The sequence below is a fragment of the Marmota monax genome, unplaced genomic scaffold (genome assembly GCF_021218885.2).
Source record: "Marmota monax isolate L192 unplaced genomic scaffold, Marmota_monax_Labrador192_F-V1.1 WCK01_AAM20220418_F8-fsc00065, whole genome shotgun sequence".
Lineage (NCBI taxonomy): Eukaryota > Metazoa > Chordata > Mammalia > Rodentia > Sciuridae > Marmota > Marmota monax.
In genome coordinates this window covers 2,566,386-2,583,505 of record NW_026694038.1, presented here as the reverse complement: position 1 = coordinate 2,583,505, position 17,120 = coordinate 2,566,386, and the positions used below count along the sequence as shown (strand labels likewise).

The following is a 17,120-nucleotide window of genomic DNA, read 5'->3' as shown; positions in this document are numbered from 1 at the left end:
TTTCTTTAAATTTACAAATGTTTGATCATGCTGGGAACTACCAAGGAAAGCAAATTTCATTTATGAGGTCATAAAATACTGACATAATGACCCAACAATGAAAGGTACCGTGAAAATATTACGCTTCACACTCTAAATGAATTCTTAATTCTCTGAGATGCTTGGATCATCAAGAATAACTTGCAAAGCTAGCTCATTCATATTATTTCAGTCATTTTCCATTCTAAATACCTGAGAACACTGTGGTAATAGTTTTGTTATTTTGTTTTTTACCTAGATACAAATGAAAAGGAGCAAAGGAAATTAAAATACATTAGAATCTCATAAATCGCTCAGGTTCATGGTGACATTTTCTCATTTCAAATATAAACCTGAGCTAATCTCTCCATCTCTGGATCTTTCTACTGGCAGGATTCTCTTCTTTTTATTTGAAAACAGAAAAAGTAATACTGACTTTCTATTTATAAATTCACTCTCACCTTCAAAATTAGCAAATATTCTGGAAATTTCATTACACTTCATAATCATGGTTTATTTTTGTTTTCTTTAACTTTGATAGTAGTGGCTAAGTGCAGATGTAACAAACTAGAAAATAGACAGGTTAGAAAATAAAATCCACATTTTAATCACCAGACTTCAAAACACACCAAAATGTAAAAATAAATTCAGGTTGATTTTTTTAAAAAAAATTTTCCTGATATTCTCATTGCACATAAGATTCTGCTAGCAGCTCTAGAAAAAGTGAGGTAGTAGCAGCAGGATATAACCAAGGTCATGGGGAGCAGCATGCAAATTCAGGTGCATTAAGGAGCACCAACTTGGCCTTCACTTCCCCAGGGTAGCATTTTCTTTACTTAGGGGAGAAAAAGCAACTGACATAACGTGATGATGTGGTCCTTTAGAGTGTTCACCTTTTGCAGACAAAATGAAAATACATAAAATTACTATAAAGGCAGTATGTTTAAGATCTCTTCTCAAAACTTGAGTATCTAATAAAGTTCTGATGTGCTATGGCACAGTGGGTTGAATATAGTTAACAATAATACACTGTCTACCTCAAAATAGTAGAAGAGGATCTGAATGTGCTTATCTTGGAAAAAATGATGATGTTTTGGTGAGAGTTATGCTAATTTCTGATTTGATTATTACCTAGCACACACAAGAATAAAAACATCACTTTGGTATCTCATAAAATATGAAAATGTGTCAATCAAAAAAATAAAATTAAGAAAATCTAAAAAAGTCACACCAAGTGTGTTGTTGCACACCTGTAATCCCAGTGGCTCAGGAGGCTAAGTCAGAGGATAAAGAGTTCAAATCCAGCCTCAGCTACTTAGCAAGGCATTAAACAATTCAGCAAGACCCTGGTCTCTAAATAAAATATCAAAAGGGGTAGGGATGTGGCTCAGTGGTTAAGTGCTCCTGGGTTCAATGTCTTGTACCAAAAAAAAAAAAGAGAGAGAGAAGAAGAAGAAAGAAAGAAAGAAAGAAAATCTAAAAAATCAATTTAAAAATGAAAATACACAGAAACAAAAATTTATTCTCTAAGTATTTTTTCCAGTACAAAAAAAAAAACTGTACAATTGAAAAAAATTAAGGTAAATCAGACACAAAGGATTACAATTTTTTGCTTTGTCCCTTTTTTTCTCAAAGCTTCCTTAATATTCTCTTTTAGAGAAAATTATCAATTTAGCTGTCATTTCTACCCTCACAAATATCTTAATACACACTAGAGATCTATAAGCTATAAACACTCATATTGGTCATATTTAACAAACACTTTTTAATTTTAATTTTATATTATGTTTACTTTGATTCTTTAAAAATATTTTTTCCTGGGGTTTTACTTCTTCTCTATTCTTATACATGTATTCAATTCATAAAACAGCATTTAGATGTTTAGGATTCAGAACAGTATGAGGTGTCATCATAGCTGATCTCCTTTGCCTGTCCCAGCAGGTTCCTAATCGTGAAATTGGCCCTTCTGACTGATATACAGGTTTGATGCCTCACTCTTACTTGATGGATGGAATCTCCCAAATGATTTCCCCATGTTTCAAATGCAGGTAGCAATATCTAATGTATTGTGTTACTAAAAAATTACTAGTAATTATCTTGAAGTTTAAATCCTACAGTGTTTAAAGTTCCCGTATTTTATAAGTTAATCTATGAGTTAAATACATCTCGCATGTTATTTTGTGTTGTTATTTAAGTTGTAACAATGTGCAGCAGGGAAAAAGACAATTAGAGTTTGTGGGACCTTCTCTGGGATCTTCAGGGAATAGGACAGAACAAGCAAATGAAACAGGCAAAGGTTTACAGAAAGGGCATTGTCCTGGCAATGATTTGAATGACAATCAGTAGAATGTTCTAAAGTCAGTGCAAGTATTTTTAAGAATAACACTGGACATAACAAGTCCTCTCCTAGGTCCTAACCGTCCTCTAACACAAGACAGGAAAGTAAGTCTGCCTCTATGCAAAGCTCCCTGCCTTTTTGGGGTAAAAAAAAAGTCTCTGAGGAAAGCTGAGTATTCTCCCTGCTCTCAGATCATTAAGCAAATCTGAAACTGGAATAGGTGTAGACCTTAATGTCTGCACTTTAGCAAAGAACTTACAATAAATGAATATCAAAGATGTGGAATGCTAATTTTAGAAACGAAATGTACTGGGCAAATACTGTGATGTGTGTGGTTCCTGGGAGCCTAGGAAGCCCAGCCCCATGTCTGCTACATAAAGGACTTATAGGACACCTTTATTTCTCAAGGTGTTTATAGGTCACTATGGTTTAGGATGACAAACACCAAAAATAAGCTGGTCAAGGTGGTGCATGCCTGTAATCCTAGTGGCTCAGGAGGCTGAGTCAGGAGGATCGTGAGTTCAAAGCCAGCCTCAGCAACTTAGTGAGGCCCTAAGCAATTAAGTGAGACCCTGTCTCTAAATAAAATGTAAAAAAGGGCTGGGGATGTGGCTCAGTGATTAAGCATCTTTGGGTCCCCGGTATCAAAAAAAAAAAAAAAAACATTAATATGTACAAAGCTATTTGTCCCATAAAGAAAACATTAATTACTGAAGAGACTTATAATTGTAAAAATGAAGCACCTCCACTTAGTAACCGTGGCTTCACTTGAGGGCCATGCTATCCTGACTTTCATTTCTTTTTTTCCATTGAAGAAACACATAACAGTCTTTGGATCTTTCCTCCTCCTAAGGTACACAGCTTGGAAAAGAAGAAAAGAAGGCCAAAACTCTACCAGAAAGCTATACATCTAGGCAAGACAACTAGCCCATTAACAAATGTCCCCATCAATATCTTACCATCTGCTTGCTGTTTGCACTGTATGTGTCAATATTGAGCTTCACTCACAGTTCATCTGACCATATAAAAAAATCTCAAAAAGCACAGAGTACCAAGATGAACAAAAAGCTAATTCAAAGGCAGTTTTAGAATCTGACAAAGCATTACCCATTTAAGAACATAATTCCACAGAAATAAGTTATGTAATCTGCATGCTTCCCTTGTCAGAGAAATTCTTCATAATTTCTAAGGAGAGATTGATCAGGACTGGCAACTCATGAAGCACAGTCCCCTCCACTTCTTCCTGACTGATCTGACTTTGTGCCCATTCATCTAATTCTGAAGGTAAAGATTGCCCAGATTAACCTATTATAAATTCAAACTAGTTATATTTAATTATCTTTTCTAGGCAGGGGTGCCAATTTTGTGACAAGTCAAGACAGGGTGTAGCACAAAAATATTATATTTGGCTACTAGATTTCTTAAACTTTCTAACAATAGTCTCCCCCACATACCCCACTTGTTTTGTTTTCTTTGCACAGATTTAAACTAGGCACTATGTAGCTGTTAGAAAAATTGGTAGTTCCACAAAATTTGATTTAAAGATGGGGACTGAAAAGACTGAACGTCTTTCCCAGCTTTAATCCATCATATATACCAGCTTGCTTCATAGAAACTATTATTTTTCCTTAACTGTTGCTTCATTAGAAAATATCCCTGTAAGTAGTGATAAACTAACTCACTAATAGATATGAATGAATTTATTAATATGGTTAAGAGAATAAAGAAAACAATATATAAGCATTAGATGGCTAAAGAAAAAGAAAATTATTGGGTCTTTTCCCAGTTCTATGCAAAAAAAAATCCTAATTAGAAAATAATTCCCTTTTGATTTAGATATCCAGGTGCCCTGTAAGGCATTTACTTAGAATCAGAAAAAAACAGAAGTTATTTTATTCATCTTAACCTTCCAAAAACTTTCATGAAGTTTGTAAACATGAGGTTCTAGATAATAAATCTCCTGGCTTAGTTCTGAAAGATACAAATAGAGTAAGAAAGATGAAGGAATGAAGAAAGAAAGGAAGAGGGGGAGGAAGGGAGGAAAAGGCAGATGGGTAATTAAATTTTCATCACCTTGAAATAACTTATGTGTAAAACTTTTACCTCCATACACACATTTATAACTTTAATGAGTTGATGCAAATGAAAGTCATCTCACAACATGGAAATGCTGACTTCTTACACAAATAACAACACTATTTTCTTGGATATAATGAATATATAACCCACAGTGAAGCCTGCAGAAATGTGTACAAGTTTTGCAATGGCTCCAATAATAGCATGCATCCGTGTTAAAAAAAAATACAGACAAATTAAAAAGGAGCTAATCAAATATACATTTAAATTAGAAAATGGGATTAAAAATAACATTTTAGTTCTCAGCTACTTATTTTAATATAATAGACATAAAGAGGCAGTTCTATACATTCTTACAATTATTTTAATGAAATGAAAACTAAGATTTGAAAAAAAAATCCATTTATAAGAATATCTGTCCCTGCCAGTGACAGTGCTCTCTTGGAAGTGGCTACCACATGAAGCACAGTATTTATATCAAACTTTTCATTTGCATCTTTATGATACAAAGAAAAAGACAGGAGAAGACCAAGAAGTATTATTGTGGAAACATTTACTTTTCATTTTCTAAATTGCAAAATCAAAAACATTTATAAAATAACTACTACACATTCAAGCTATTGGTATATAATTTATGATATGTACATCCATATTTCATAGATTTCTAATGAGAAAATAGTAACAACAATGCTTTATTGAAATAGTTGGGGATTAACAGAGGGGTCCAGGAAGAAGGAGTAAAATAAAATTACCAGAGGTCAAGGGTGAAAAATAAATATTTGTGAGGCCTTTGTGTGAGAAGTATGAAATGCAAGAACAGAGGTAAACAGACTCAGTTCTTACTCTCAAAAAGAAGGGGAAATATATCAAAAAGGTGTCCTGAGTTCACTAACAGAGGCAAGTACAACTTGGAATGGGACTCGGGTGGATTTCACTAACTCTGGTGTAAACGGGGAGGAGAAGATGGTGGTAGTGAAGGAGTTCTGCAGGAGGACAGATTTCTAGATACATTTATCTGCATTTAAATCAGAATTCAGTGATTTTTAGCTTAATATTTTCAGTCCTCTCCATATCTCTTAAATAGCTTACAAGAAAATGACAAAAAGAAAAAAAAAGAAAGAAAGCAAGGGATGGAAGGAGCAAAGAAAGCTGTAGGCAGGGGGAAAAAGGAGAGGATAGAAGAAACGGAAGCAAAGAAGGAATGCAGAAGACAAGGAAGAAAGGGAAAAAAATAGATTATCCACATTAAATGAAATGCATCATTACAATATGATACATAAGTTAAGTAGGTACACAGATATTAATAGATTGATAGATAGATATCCAGGTTATCAATATACAAAATCACTTGCCAGTTAATCTTCTTGGTAGACATTTTTTGAGAGCAGTGTATCTCGTATACAAGATGCAGAATAAGGGGCCATTCCCAAAGAGCAACATACTAATTTGGGGGGAGTTTTTATTTTTATTTTTTATTTTTTGTTTTGTTTATTTGCTTGTTTATTTTCCTAGAATCCAGTTTCAAAAAGATTTCTCAAATTCAGGATAAACCCAAACATGAGATGTAAAGAAATCAATCGATTTTGCATGAGACAAATTTAAGTAGAACAGGGGAAGAAAGGAAGACTCAAAGCCAGTTGAAATACTTATTCCTGAGGAAGTATGTAAAGTCACAGACCTTAGAGCCTAATGACTTCTACCAGATAGAGGTCCTAGCTCCAAATCACCAAGTGTCCCTACCTTTTTATCGCTCTTTCATTTTCAGTCATAATAATAGAGAATAACAATGACAATTATAATAGTAACACCTATATTTCTTAGTTGCTATTTTCTATATTTGCCAGAATTTATGGTAAGTGGTCTACTTTTAAGGAATCCTATGGGGATAAATACAATTATTTCACTACACAGACTTACTCAAAAGAAATTGACTTAGCATCTATTACATGTAGAGCACTGTTCTGGACACTAGGAATACAACATTGAATAAAACAAACAGACACACACACACGCAAAAAAAAAAAAAACTTTGATAAGTCTGTTTGAGCTGGTGGAGTAAACTAAGCCAGAGAGAAGTAAAAAATACTGACCCTAGCACTGCACTCTCAGTAGGTAACACAAGGTCACTGTTAAGCATGTGACTCTAGGATCCTTTCCATTACACCAGGTGTTCTACTGCTATAGAAGGGAGGCATACTTGCCTGGTATTATCCATGGCATTCTTCTTTGCATGTTTTAAATTTTTTACTTCATATTATATTAATAATAATTCAATGTAATACAGATACATTTTTTAAAACCCGTCTAAGCACATGTCAATTATCATAACTATTTTATTTAAATAAACTATTTTATTTAAATCTATTGATAAAATGTGTATTCTAAAAGTGTTTGAGGAACAGAACTGAATACAGTTAAGTACAATTAAGGGCCAATTTGGGTACAATTAACATTCTAAAGGAATTAGAAGAGCATGAATATCTAGCTGTAGTTGCAACACCTTAGACTGTGGTCAATGTTTAGTAAGAAATGCATAATTTCTCATCCTGTAGAAATTTGTAACTGAAAGGAAAGAGTAATTAGAGTCAGGAAGATATCATTTTACTACTATGAGTCTCAATCTTTGTATGTAAGAAAATTAAGTGGGCAAAAGACACAACCCTGGCATTTGATAGGCTTTAGGGAGACTATATACGTACAAAGATTAAGCCAATTACAAATTGCAATGTTAATCATTTCCTCATTTTAGAATTACATATTTGTTTGGCATTTCTAATATAATTTCATTATTTGGGGTAATTATTACTTAAATTTTTAATGTATAATTCAAGATTAAAATAATCTGCCTTAACTCCTGAAACCGACCTAAATGGTTTAGTAACCATTTTTTCTTGGCTGAAATGTCCTTCTCAATTGTCATAGAGGTCCTTTATTATCTAGACTTTTTCTTCACAATTTTCAAGTATTGTATAGTTTTCAAGCAAGGCAGAGTTCTAGGCATAAACACATATGCTCCATAATCTGGATCTTTAAACATGAAGAGTATTTGGATAATCTTAGATCAGGTAGAGTTTCTTAATATCATTTCTCAAGAGTGATTTATTACTTGGGGACTAGACAATGTATGTCTGTCCTAAGGACTTCCTGCACTCACTGCTTCTTCACCATCAAATAGCTGTTCTTCATTTTTTAATATTGTCCTTCATTTCCACCCACTACCTACATCCTTTTAGGTGAAGCTATCATTTTGAAGTGTGGCTTCCTGGGAGTGCTCCTGCTACTGCCTTGTATTCAAATAATGAAGGAAATCTATAATAAAAACAAAGTCTAAACTCCTCATCAAAATAATTGTCTGGGTCATAGATTGGCAATATAAAATTAACATGAAGGAAATGAAGCATCAGTAGGGTGCCAACTGTGAGGGACCCCTTACAAGGATGTTAGAACAGAAGTTGGGGGATGTTTCAACTGATGTTAGAAACTAAGATTCCTTTCAATTTTTATTCTTTAGCTAAATACAAAAGTCTAACAAAACTACAAATTAGACATTAAATTCCACTGACATCTGTCTAATACTAAGAACACAAATGCATTCCTTTTTGAATTTCCACATTGATTTTTTTCACGTATCTCACCAATTTCCATATTCAATGAAGTGGCATGATACTTCCAACTTCCATTCCCTGTTCAAAAATTTACCAACAAACCTCATGTGGTCTTGAAACCAAAATCCAATTTGGAAAGGTTTTATTTTACTATCTCATTTTCCTTGTCTTTTTTTTTTTTTTTTTTTTTTGGTATTTATCTTTCCTATCCTCATGGATTACCTAATCATTCTATATTTTATTGACATTTTAAAAATTGAAAATTCTTAATCTAAGAACATATTTTTATTTTAATATAATTATATTTGACATGCTTACATATTAGTCTTCTTATAACTTTATTTCTTCAGCATTCTTTTGATCTCCCTGTTCTAATTATTTTTAAACATTTTATACATTTGTGCTTATGAAAAAAATTTTACATTACAAGTGATTACTCTTAAACAACAGTAATCATTTTGCCTTGAATTTGAAAATACCGAAATCTATTCTAAGAGCACACAAATTAAGAGAAATGAAAGGTAAATCTTTGACTATAATACAATGCAATAAGGGATAGATGACATATTTGCACAAAAAGCAATAGTGTAAAAGGTGGCAATTGAATCCTTCTGACATCCAAATTTTTTGAGCATATATTGCCATATTAGTTAATATGGTAAGCACTACAACCTCATTTAATCATTATTATGCTTTGCGATAGGTACCATTGCAAAAATGAGACTGAGGTTAAAAAATAACTAATCAAATTAACACATTAGTAGAGTCAAGCATCTCATTGCATATTAAGTAAGACTTTACCTTTGGTCTTAAAAGACAGAATGGCTTTTATGAGACAATAAAAGGGAAAAGGACAAGTGAGGTGGCAGAAAGAAGATAAACAACAGCTAACGACCTTGACAATATCAAAGCCTGGTGAGAACTACCCATGGGACAGGATGAGACAGGTGGAGAAAGTGACCCAGGATAAGCCTCACAGAGAGGCTGTGTCCAATAACACCTCTGCCTAAAAATCCAGAGACAAAGTCATTCCTTAAGCCTCTAGACTGCAGGAGCTGAGGTTAACCCATAACTTCTGACATGTAAGAAAGAGTTCTCCAGTCTCGGAGCCTAGTCCTAAAAGGTAGCTAAGAGACTTAAAAAGAGTAAGGAAGAAAGAACACAGCTGGAAGAGAAGGACTGCTATCTCTTCATGCTTTTTATTGCAATAAATCAGCCAATTTACGACTCCTATAATTTCACTGTCTTCACTGCAGTAAAGACAAGCATCATTCCATTTAGAAAAGCTTATTTTAACAATAGCATTTTCAATCAGAGAAAGAGGAGTTTGCATTTTATAGTTATTTATTATGTATTCAGTAAATATCTGTATGTGTATGTGCACGAATGTGAATAGCACAGCCCTGCTACTATATTCAGCAAACAAAATGCTGTGATTTAGACACAACAAATACAATAAATATCATTTCAAGGATGCATATTTAACTGTGAGGTCTCCTTAGGCCACAAGGAAGGTTCTTTCTCCCTTTCTTTTCTTCTACCCTTTTTTCTTCTTTCTTTCTTTCACTTCATTTTTCCTTTTGTTCCTTACTCTTCCTTTGCATTATAAGCTGTAAGTTGGTTTTTTTGTTTTGTTTTGTTTTTTGACAATGGTACACAGAACCTGCCACATTTAAGTTCACAATTCAAACCTGCTGAACATACTGACCAATATCTGGCTGAACTGTGATTAGCATGAAGTGATATGAAGTTTTCAATCTCATAAAAGTCATAGTCAGCACTAAAAGACACTCATATTTCTATTCTATTCTATTTATCTCTACTATGAGTTTTTAAGAACTATGTAGAAATTGAACTTTCTGGAAGTGGTGGCACACACCTGTAATCTCAGTGACTCAGGAGAGTGAGGCAGAAGGATCTCAAGTTCACGGTCAGCTCAGCAATTTAATGAGAACCTGTCTCAAAGTAAAAAGGTCTAGGAATATTGCTCAAAGGTAAAGCACCCTTGGGTTCAATTCTCAGTACCAAAAAAAATTAAAAATAAAAGAAAGAAAAAAAACTAATCTCACAAGATCATAAGATTTTTTTAAATGTTCTTTTCAATGATAAAACACCTGTGGATTTATATTTTCCCTTTATAAATAAGAAGACATGGAGATTTGGTACAACTTACTCAGCCAACTTTTTTTTTTAGTGCCCACCATATGCTAGCTACTGTGTTAAATATTAAAAATAAAAAGATAAATAAGATATTCATCCATTCATTCATTCCCTCAATACACCAACCTCTCCTGAGGACTGGGGATTTATAGTAATAAATAAGAAGGCAAATGTGAAAAAATAAGTAAACTATAAAGACTTAGATATTTGTAAGTGGTGGAGAAGAATAAAGTTGGGAAATGGTATAGGAAGTATGAGCATAGAGTTGTTTCAATAGGTAAATAGGTTTTATTTTCTATTTTCACAGAACTCAGTATAGAAAGACAAGCTGTTATTAAAACTATGGAAATACAATGTCATAGAAACCATTAATAAGATTATTAACAAGTTATGATTAATGGAGAAATCACCAGAGAGGATGAATCAGCCAGATTATGAAAGAAAAATAGCAAAAGAAAAGCATATGCAAAGTTATGGAGACAGGACTTCTTTGCCACAGTAAAGATGATCATCATTCCATTTAGAAAGATTATTTTAGCGACAGGCTTTTTCCCAGTTAAAACTGTGCAGTGAACAGTCACAACAATCACTTAATCCAGATTCCACTATGTTCAGATACTTGTACGTGTGTCTTCATTAACCCTCTCCAAAAATCTCTTTATTAATATTATTCCCATTTTTTTTTCAAATGAAGAATAAGACCAGAAGGAAGACAGAAGAAAATTCAAAAATATTTTGTGGATCAAATGTGTGAATAGTATCCTGTTAGCGACATACTTTTAATAAAGAAGGGACACAGTCAGAAGTTTGCTGATACTTACAAATTCTTAAGATTATTAGACTGCAACATGGAGGACAGACAACCAGATTTAGGAGACATAAAGTTAACAGATTATTATTACTATAGCAAAATATCACAATTCAGTTAAGATATGGCTAAGTCTTGACCTAAACCAATTGCACTGGGAATAGAAAGTAGGGTAAGGAAATAGTTGGCAGACAATTAATTTGGATAGAAAGGGGATAGAAGCACACAAAAATGGGAGGTGGTGAGTTGATTCTAAATTTTCTAACTTAGAACACCTACAGGGCAACACTTTTAGGAAAAATAAAATAAATAGCCAGGCTAGGTGGTGTGCATCTGCTGGCTAAGAATATGGGAGGATGAGGATGAAGGATCACTTGAGTTCAGGAGGTCAAGATCAGCCTAAGCAACAAAGTTAGACTACATCTCAAAATAATAACAACAACAACAAAATAAAGTGGAAGAGAAGATTGGGATAAGAGAGAACAGAGATAACAAATGCTCTTAATTCTGAACTTAAGTAATCCTGATGACACTGAAGCCAAGATACCCAGTCAACATCTGAAATGCTGACCAGACTCTGACCAGAGAAAGATCCTGGAATTAATATATCGAAGAATTGTTAACAAATACCTTTGCATTAATTAGAATGTTTTTTTAGTGGCAAGAGACAAAAGGTTCAAATTGGTTACACAATTGATGGTATCATTTTTGGCTTGCTTGCAAAATCTCTAAGAGTAAAGTGGACTTACAAGTGCAGTTTAAGTTAGGACTCCAGTGCTCTTTCTCTATAATTGTTTTCACTCTTTACCCGTGTAGCATGTCTTCACAGATTCATTTAGGACAGCAAAATCATGTAGCAACCCCTAACAATATATCTGTCTCCCACAGAATCCAGAAGAGAAATTGTCTGTTCCATATTTAATGAGCAATAGTTTTAGATATCATTCTAGACTAACTTGGGTGTCATTTCCACCAGTGTCAAGAGGGAAAACATTACACAGATTGACATGGAATCAGAGTCCAAAATATATGGTTGCCCCTTAGTGGGGAGGACTGGAAAGAATGCTGGGTAAGCCATCCCAGTATCCTTCCAAAACTGGCAGTAGTTTGTTGTTACATCATCTTTCAGGAGAAAGTTTTTAAAATATCCTCTCTGGGGGAAATAAAGTACTCTTCTAGGATTTATTAAACTTTTTAAAACTTTTTTAGCTCCCAATATTATTCACTAAATCCACCTACACTTCCTTAGGAGATATAGTGACAAAATAAATATTCAAGGTATAAAGAAATATATTAAAAATATAAGTACTGAATAGTTTTAATAAATGTGAGAGAAAAAAATCCAGAGCTGTTAACTCAGAATTCTTTTTCCCCTCCCTTTTTCTTCCATCCTCAATCCTCACAATTGAATCAGTAGCTAAAGAAAGACATGAATAAACACAGACCAAAGAGTCAAACTCTTAGATGGGAGACCTAATTAAGTTTTCGAAACTTTGGCCAAAAGACAGACATGGAAGAGGCTGATGGAGGTCAGTGACCTGAAGGAACCTCTTGGTTATAATGAAGAGGACAGGGAGTGACTTGTGCAGCCAAGAGATCAGGCAAGAGCCCAGATATCTACGGATCTGCAGTAGGGACAAAGGTCAGAAAGATCAGCTTCAAGGACTCTTAGATGAAACCTTCCTTTCCAAAGCCTCGAACTTGTCAGGCGTTCCCCAGGTCTCAACTCTGACCATTGGTTTAAATGGGTTAGAGAAGTTGGTAGATGTTAATTGTAACTAGCTTGAATTTTCTACCATCACACTTAATGAGGACTCTAGATGGAAATGAATTTCAATCATGGGGGGATAAATTCAGTTATAGTTCTTGCATACTTGTATTAGTACATATTACAGTATTTTACTTAAAGCAACACTCTAATTTCACACAGGGCACCATCTGATAAATCTTTAAACCAACTCATTATCTCATACCCTTAGTCTATACTAATTTTACAATTGCAGAAAAGAAACCCATAAGACTGTGCCCTCTGTCTCATGCAGTGTAACTCTGTTGTAAACAGGAAAGGTATTTGCTGGATCAGGGAGTTCAGGGAGAGCAGTGATTTGCCAAATATGGCCCATCAGAGCACTGAGAATCTAGGATTAGATTTCAGCATTTGTTGCTGTCATTCAGGATTAAATCTATATTTATTTGGGGGCAGTGAGTGGAGATTTAAATAGAAAAATCCAAAGTATTCAAGTCATTTTCCTTTCCTGACCTCACTAGTCTTAGGAGTTACTCCCATTGCACTAGAATATTTCCAAATTGACTAAATAAAATTCTTTTGGTATTATAATATAATTTGAGGTAAAAAAATTGTTGAGATTAGTAATTAATATTGATTTTTTTCACCATTTTAAAAATTATTTAATTGGCTATTTAAAAGTCACTATTCTTGGAGGATCTAGACATAAAACATGGCCAGTTTTGAAAGACCTCAAGTGCTTTCAACGTCAAAGATAAGATTTAAGCCTACTAAAGGTAACAACAGTAGCATAAAAATAATGGACCATTAATACATTTTCTTCATAAATTTATTATTCAATATATTAAAAGTTTAGCAGAGTGGTCTAAAAAGACATAAATGTTTAAATAGATATCTAAATTAAGATATGCAAATAAGTTAAGTTTATGCAAACAGAATATTTCCAAAGCTAGGGGAAATTAATTTTAAGAAATGTCACTATAATATCCCTGGCAAAAAAAAAAAAGAAAAGAAAAGAAACTGTACTGATCTACAGGAGCTGGTGACTAAGAAAATGAAGGACAAAGTCCAGGATCAACCTATGGTCAAATGGCCAATAGAAATGTTGACTGTGGACATCAAAAAGGAATTCCAAGGAATATGACTTACAATGTGCTTATGTCTTATATTGTACAAATTATGATGATTACAATTGGAACTATTTTTTAAGTGTGGAATTATAATTTAAATAGTATCTGTTCAAAAATATTCTCTAAACCACCATCAAAGAATACCACTTCCATTCACTTTCCTCCCATGGGTTTATAGTTTGGATGCCTGTGCTACATACAAAAAGAAAAGTATTTTACATTTTGAAAAAGCTGTGGCTAAGAATCATAGCTTTGGTGTTTATTTTATTGCCATTTTGAGGGGTAAGTCCTTACCTATTTTAGTGTTGAAAGGCTTTTTGTCTCATTGTCTTGTTAATGTATATTTATCACTTACTTTTCAACTTAATCCATATAGTTCCTACCAAAAAATCTTGATAATTGAAATGAATGAACAATATGATTTAGTAATTTCAAATGATACATCTACATATATAAGAACTATTATAACAATCAACTATTCTTTTATGCTAAACAGGCCCATAAGGAACATCTGTTGATGGTGAAAGTTTTCTGTTCAACCAAAGAATGTAACTGACACAGAAAACTCCAGCACTGATTAACAACGACTGAAGAGGAGTCTTCAACTCTGCTCAAATGAACTCACCAGATCCGCATGCCACCTAACCAGTGTTATTCCCAGAGGGCACAGGACCAGCTGCATTTACGAGCATGAATACTCCCTTTGCTAGAGCTATGAAAATAATTTGAAATTCAAAGGCAATGGCTAATGAATTGGACAACCACATTTTAGTACCCCAACATGGGTTAGGGATTTTCATATCACCAGATAAGTAACATATGAGCACATCAAATGTGTCATAATATTTCATACTTCTATAAAATTTAATTTCCTGTATCTCCCAAACATTGGAAGATTACTGCTGTTTAATACTTATTAACTGAATTTTCCCCAATCATGTGCACAGTGGCCACAAAAAATGACTAATAAGAGAAAAGCCTGCAAAGATTTTGGAGTAAGATTCGTTTTAACAATGATACTGATTTTGATCTTTAGATATAATATTGCTCTTTGAAAATAAATGATATTTGATCTTTTTAAAAATTTGAAAAAAGGTCTATATTAATAAAAATGTCATTATAAATTCATGAAGATTTCTAAATATGTTAGTAATAAGAGCACTGACATACAGATGAAAACCAAAAACAATTACTAGGATAGAGACCAGTTATGTCTCAAGTTGATAGAGAAGGTTTGGCACTGATAAGGTTTGAAGAATCCATTGGAAACAATGTCACAGCCCTCTGCCCTGCTCAACTCGAGCTCCAGGACACACAGACTGTGGGACAGCACAGCACTAAGAAAACCCAAAAGGAAGTCTGATGCTTGATGAGGTCAGTTGATAATGACTGAGACACTGATGATGATTGACAATTATTCTGCAAGAAGTGTCAGTCATCAAGAAAGACAATTCAAAACACATGTTAGTCAAGTCTAGTGGATTACTATTTACCACAAAAAAGTATATGACAATTTAGTATATTATATTCTCTTGATTTATGTAATCCCTCCTACCATAACCTCTCAAAATGTAAATTCTTTATAGATATAAAGAAATGTGCCAAAATTGGTATCTTTCATAGTCCTACTTATCAATTCATAAATAGAATACTTTTCACTATGACATGAACTTATTTCCACCCAAAGTAAAAGTTAATGATATTTAGAACACTAAGCTCTCACAACTTCCTATATATCAATTCATGGTGACAGACTAGTTTTAAGAGATTTGTATGAAACAAAACAAAAATGCTCAAAGAACACAGACAAGATGTATATAGCAGAGAAACATTTTAAATAATCATTCCTTCTTCATGCAGGCAGTTTTATATGAAGAGATGGGAAATAGAAGACACTCAGATCGGTACTTTTGACGCTGTTCCTACTTCTCTCGTATTAATCATATAACTGAATTCTGCTCACTCTTCCTTTCTGTTATTTTTTCCTTTCCATTCTCCTTTCCATTCTTTCATCCTCTTAGTTGGGACCATCTGGAACACTGCAGATGCCTCAGTGATCACTTTGCAGTCTTCACTCCCCTTGGAGTCTATCACTGCCACAATCAGGCAAAGCAATGACCCAACAAGGACCCAATTATCCAACAGGCTGTTTCAACAGTATGATATGTAAAGGGCAAATGCTGTGTCTTATTCATCTCTATCCCCAAAGTGTGCAACTCACATATTACACAAAGGGAGTTCTATATTTTAAACTCTCATTAATACAATGCTATTTCCAGGGACTGCATGCTGTGTATAATACAATATGTATGAAGTGAATAGTTTTTGAATGTTTGAATGAGACATTTGTATTGAACTGACATAGCCTATACATTACTGTCAGATTAGTCTTCTAAAATATTCCCCCTTTCTAAAATCATCAATGGGCCAGGCGCGGTGGTGCACACTTGTAATTTCAGTGACTCAGGAAGCTAAGACAGGAGGATTGCGAATTCAAAGCTAGCCTCAGCAAAAGCAAGGAAGTAAGCAACTCAGTGAGATCCTGTCTCTAAATAAAATACAAAACAGGGCTGCGGATGTAGCTCAGTGGTAGAGTGCCCCTGAGTCCAATTCCCAATACCCTCTCCCCCAAAAAAATCATCAATGGTTCCCACTCCCATCAGGATGAAATCCATTCTCTGGAGCAACACTCAAGGACTCAACACAACCCAGGCTGTTCCTCATACTATTTTGAGCATGCTCCCTTATTTCTTTATATCAAGCAGCCTGGCAGATTGAAAAGATCACTGCTTTTGAGATCAGAATGGCTGCTGGACAGTGTTTAAATTCTGACTTGATAACTCACTAACATATAATTCTGGAAAATGTTTGAGCATCACTTTTTACTAAAAAAAAAGGTAATCATTGAGGGAACTGTAAAGATAAGAGTAAGAGAAACCACACTGAGTACATCAGACACATAGTACAAGAACTGCATGAACTGTTAGGTTACAATGACTTTCTTTTTCAATAAAGTTGTATATTCTTTACCTTTAATATTTTTCTACTTTAAATTCAAGCTGGAAAATCAACCTACCATACTTGCACCTAAATCCTACCAATTCTGTAAGGTCAAATCAGAAGGTGCCCTGTTTCAGATAAACATCATATTCAAGTACCAACCAGCTGTAAACACAAGGTGATCAACTAATTAAGATGGTCCCAAGACAATGTGACTCAATATTTGTGTGCATGGAGA

The 17,120-nt window shown here is 33.9% G+C and overlaps 1 protein-coding gene across 13 annotated transcripts in view; it reads right to left on the bottom strand.

The window, feature by feature from the left end:
• Cacna2d1 (calcium voltage-gated channel auxiliary subunit alpha2delta 1) overlaps positions 1–17,120 on the bottom strand; it is a 467,177-nt gene that overhangs the window by 419,178 nt on the left and 30,879 nt on the right. The gene's annotated exons all lie outside the window — the stretch shown is intronic.